Genomic DNA, 6,000 nt, shown 5'->3' with positions numbered 1-6,000 from the left:
GATGACGTGTCAATTCTGTTAATGTTTGTAGACATGTCAAAAAATTACTAGAAATTAACTTCGCCAAGGATTGCAGATGTTCATCGGTCAACCGGAGACTTTTCTTATTACTTTTAAACTGCGAATAAATTCTGCTTGGATAGAGTATTCTTAAACAAAACAATTATTCGTAATGCAAAAATCTGTAACTGAGCTCATTTATATTTTTGACAAGTACGAATAAAAGTTAAAATCTCTATCTTCCAATCTGTGAATAAAATTTGTATCATACTTTAAATCAATTATCTCTGTTTATACATTTTCTGATGCGTTATTCATGTTCATTTTCAATGGTAATGAAACAATGTAAACTCGGACTTTAAAAAACTAAAATCCTGAATACTTTGTTGCACCGTATCAGCCACAAATATGTGAATGAAATATATTCGCTGGCGATGTTTAGGGGACGACAACTGTTATCTGGTACATTAGTTAGACCACCTGCTTACCAAAATATAATTCAACTCATCGAACATCTATTAAGAGGAGTTAGAAGTTACGTCCTTTTCTTAATTCTAAAACTCCTTCCCACAAAATGGAAGGAAATATAAGCCACATGTGAGTACCTCTTACAATCGGATAAAAATATTTAGAAAAAGTGAAAAAATTCCACTCTGGACTTTTAGATCTCAGCATAGTATAATAATCGGAAGAGCTGGTGTCGATTAATTTTAAGTTGATTGTAAGGCATTTGGTGAAATTTTTAATTCGCTTTAAAAAATACCAAGATAACATATAGATAAACGGTTGTTGCATCCATTAGCAAACAAATATGCTCATAAATATAAAGTTGAGTTATTTAGTCTTACAACACTAGAAACACATCGCAACACTAGAAAAATGAATACGGAAAGTAATACTTCAGAAAGTAGCGGAAAGAGAGAGCATGGCCGTATGATCAAAATGTCGTATGGCTTATGTTGCAGAAGCAAATTATGAATCTTAATTATTATTGTGTGGGACTACAGTTATTAATGTTATGTTAATTCATATTAAAGATTAAAGGTGATACTAGTACTTGAACAATCAAATTTTATAGGTATCTAGTTATATGTTTTTATAGTTCTTTACTGAAATATATTTCCTATAATATCTATATAATTTATATATATAATCTATATATCTATATATAATCTATATATTTATATATAGATAGTAGATCATATGTGCTAAATATTTTTCATTAATTAAAATAAAATTGCAAAGATCTCTAAATGCCAGTTGATTACATCACTCTGGCGACATTCTGGCGCTAGGTTTACTTAACAGTATTATATTTCATTCATATTATAACTCAAAAGGCACAAAAGTTATATCATTTAAAGAATTATCTAATCGTTGCCACATGTTCTATTCGAATATTATAATAAAGCTAGAACTATGTATAAAAGAAATTAAGCAAACAAAACAAAAAAGAAACAGTTTTTCACAGACGATTGAGTATTTCTCATTCTATTAATTCAGTTTTCACTTCGCGACAAGACAAAAATACATAAAAACTCAAAATATCTGTATTAAAAATTACGAAGTAAATCTCAAACGCTTATTTCCTCCAAAAAAATTCCGGAAAGGATTAAGCATGATTTAAAAAATAAATGAAGGCGTTATCTTTGTTGTTGCGAAGCTAAGTTTCTCTAGATTGGCAACAAATTCGCTACTCAGCTGTTTCAAATGTAAACAAGAGCAATGGCCGCCATCAAAAACATTATTAGGCTTAACAGCAATTAAACAATTTTAAAATTGTTGATAATTCTAAAAATATTGCATACAGATATACTAAAGGCATAAAAACCTTAACCGGAAGATAAGAACAACATAATTCAATCATTTTTAAAGCAAAAAATGTACAATTTACAAACATATAAGAGTAAAGAAACGGAGATCACTGAGCCCGGTAATAGAATGCATATATATATAAATATATTTATATACGTTTGGTGCGGTCGATTGAAACCAAAATACGAGGTGCACTTCTGCATGTTATAGTAGTCTTATATACAAAATTTCAACGTTCTGAGGCTACTCGTTTTTGAGTTATGCGAGATACGCATGTACGTACGTACGTTCGTACGCACGTACGTACATGCGTTTGTACAAACGCCACGAAAAATTCTCTTCAGAATTCAATTTAAAGCAATTTTTTAGTTTTTTTTGGAGGAAAAGTGTCTTTTATTCAGTCCTTACGTACAGATATCACGCAAAAACATCGTTTAATTGTATTCGAAAGCGGTCAAAGTGGATACTTTCGTTGAAATATGCTGCCTGAAGCTTTTCGCTATTACAATACTTCCTTTTTACTTCGTACAAGGAAGTAAAAACCAACGGTACCTGGAGCCATCAAATTTTCAACCACGTAGTCCTATACCCGAGTATGGCCACATGGAAGGCCAAATTGTGAATTTCGAATCTGTTTTTATTATGTATTTCATACTCTGTAAACCTTTAACGAATTTTTAATGAATAAACTCAACGATTTCAAAGCGAGCAGAAGCAAAACTCTTCGAAAGAAAACATTTACATCTCCAGCGCTTTAGACTGTCTGTAGGAAATTCTAAAGACACGTTGTTTTTAAATGTTTTGTGATTTTACTATCGAATTTTATGTGGCAGATGCGCAAAGAACATGATATTTAAAAAATAAAGCAAACACACAAAACGTTAATAAAAAGGCAAAAAAAAGCTTTATAAAACCATCTGTGAAAGAAACTGAACATTGATATAATGAACTGAGGGAAAAAAAAACAGAAAATTGCATACCAACCCTTTTATATTTTTTGTGATTTTGCTGTTGAATTATATATGGGGCAAGTGCGAAGAAAATTATGCTTAATAACAAAGCAAAATGACAAAAAAAGAGGAAGATTAGTAGGAGGAAATGTAACAGCAAACTGGTAGACTGCGAATTCAACGATATCTAAAAACCCTTAACAAATCCTTTTTGGCGACCGTTGAAATCTGAAACCTTGCACACTATTTTTAATAAATATTTAATAAAAATTTTACAATTTGAAGAATTGAGAAGCGATATTTTTACTTTAAATTTCTCAGGCCATTACGTAATTAAACTTTAAAGAAAAATGAAAGATTTTATGTTTCGTGCAATGGCATCACTTGCCATTTACACGGAAGAAAAATGCTAATTACCTTCAATTCAAATGTTCGTTCTTTTATTTAATATTTAACTCTCCTTTCTTCGGGAGTTACTCGTTTAATTGAAGAACAGTTAACAAGCGAGAATTTCCAAATCCTTTTTTCAGCGAAATACTTTTAATGATCAGTTTGATAGTAATAACTATTGTTAAATTGAAAAAGTTTTCGCCGGGAAATAATGTTATGAATCTTACTTCACGGCACCAATGTTATATAGAAAAATGTTTCGACACCAAGGTTAAATTGCTTACTTCACGTGAGAGGACCGAATAAACACAAAAAAAAAAAAAAAATAACTTATCTGTTAAAGACATCTTGAAGGTCGACCAATGTTATATCTTAAATTCCTATATGTTAAATGTTAAATATGAAACTACTTGCCGTGAAAGGTAGTGATCGTATAGTGAAACGTGTACAGCATTTTTGCGTTGTGAAAAAAAATGCATCCCGGGACCGCGCCGTGAGAGGATCGAAACATAAGAAAAACATATACAAGCAATATAGGAAAAAAAATATTAAATATATAAAGAAAACATACTATAAGAGGTTCCAGATTAAATATCAGTTTATTCAATTACATCACAATAAGAAAAATCTTAACCTCATCTGAGAGTCTTTTCATTTAAATTCATAAAAAAACTTAAGGTTTGTCTGGTGATTTAAAAGAAAGGAAAGGGAAACAATTTAAGGCCTGAGAGTTAAATTTTAGATTCGACGTTGTTTTTTACTGCTAAGGACGTTTTTGAAAAGCTTGCCTAAAGTTCAAACACACCAAAAAAAAAAAATAAAACTTATCTTGAGGGGACATCTTGAAGTGGAAGACTCGTATCTTATCAAGCGTTGATGTCGGCCGGGCTCATCTTGACACTGGTAATTTATTTTTTTTTCACTGTAGAACAGAAACAGGAGCACTGCTGCCCAGGACGGCTATCCGCTTGGTCCTGAAAGTCCTATGTCAACACGCAGGTAACTCGTTCAAATTTCGCCTCTTTACCAGCACTCCGCAAGGAAGAGGGTTTTCAGCTTCAGGTCAGAAACGCATTATCTAGGCAATTACGGCTCTCCTGTTCTTACTCATCCCAAGAGCAAGCTTCACGAGTAACGTCCCAAGTAAGTTCCACCCGCCAGTCAGTAAGAGAGAGAATCCAACTCGAATTTCCTTCAAGCCAGTTTTCAAGAGCAACGTCCAGTAGTCCAGCCGGCCCGAAAATCAGCGAGTCCAAGAGTGAGTGAGTCAAGAGTAAGTGTGTCTCGCCTCTTAACCAAAACGCGGCCGGGGAGCATTTTTGCCGCTCCCCGCCGGGAAAACATTTTTCTTCGTACTTACATTTTGTCCAGCAAGCCCGTAAGTCCAGCAAGCCCGAAAATCAGCGAGTCAGTCAGAGAGTCAGCCAAAAAAGTGAATCCAACTCGAATTTTCCTTCGTCTCCTTCACAACCCGGGCTCCCACTATGGCTTCACTTATCGACCCCTTAATTATGGCAAAATCTTCGTTTTCAACCCCTGAATGCGGAAATAAGGGTGATCGCGCATGCGCGCCTTTCTTCACTTAGCCAACAACCGGACCCTCAATCGCCAAAACCTGAATGACTTCCATTGAAAGACAAGTAGCAACCTTTGACCTTTCTGTCACGTACTTTCCTCTCTTAAGGTCAACTAACAATGAAAATTCTTTCTCGAACATTCTAAAGGACAAAACGCGCGAAATCATGACTTGGCAAAAATTGCCTCCCTTTCCCTGCTTAATTCACAATGAATAAAAGTTTGTACAAGATTTGCAAATAAAAGAAAATAAATAATATTCATTTAAACTAAATAATATTTCCAGAAGCATCTGTTTTTCCCCAAAATTAAAGCCTTAAAATAAATAATTCATAATCAAATAAAAATTAAGATTTCCATAAATCATAAAATCATTCACATAGTTTTTACAACGCTATCAGATAATTTCTCTACATAACACTATTCTCTCTTCAGCAAACTTACAGGAAACAGTAAAAGTTCGATTTTTCAGTTAGATAACCATAGAATGTCATTTTTCAGTTATTTTTCTGGTGTATAATAAATGTTAAATATTTCTCATAAAATAGGAAAAATGACATTGTTGCTTGAACAAAATAAAAAATGGTAAAAAAGTTTTTGAATACAAATATAAAAAAATATCAGTGGAAGAAATATGCTTCTTTTCTTCTCAATATATTTATAAATAGGGAATCAATACTTAGTAATAAAATTATTTCGAAATATACAGAGTACAAATATATAACTGCAATTGAAGATGTCACGTACTAAATTATGTAACGAAAACTATTCGACATAATCATAACTTTGAAGCTAGAAAAACTAAGCCACTGAAAGTAAAGAATGCTTTGAAGGAAAAAGGAAATCAAATCAATGACAAACTGGATGATACATTAAGCGACGTGATAGCAACAGGCAGTAATTCCACTTCTGGCAAACTGCCCGATTTCAAAGCTGTGAACAAAGTAATTCGACAGATTTGGAAAAAGACTATGACGGTTACTTCTGTTTCCGTTCAGCAACTAGATTTTCCAAACAACTATATAAGAAAAGCAAGTAACAAAAAATTCTTTTATATGACGGTGATTTTTCAAAGAAAAGAATGATTTCATTGCCTGAAAAGAAAATTTAAAGTACTGAAGTGTTACAAATAACAACATCATTCTTATCTACAGTTACGATTACAATTCTCGTAACCATGTTGTAGAATCATTAGGTTATTTTAAAGCAAGAGATGTGAAAATTGTACACCGCCCTTTCCCTGATTCGAACCCTGGACCTCTCGAATATG

Source organism: Stegodyphus dumicola, chromosome 4, assembly GCF_044657685.1.
Source record: "Stegodyphus dumicola isolate Sdum_Otavi_A_Nest chromosome 4, ASM4465768v1".
Lineage (NCBI taxonomy): Eukaryota > Metazoa > Arthropoda > Arachnida > Araneae > Eresidae > Stegodyphus > Stegodyphus dumicola.
Note: the sequence above shows the minus strand (reverse complement) of the source record.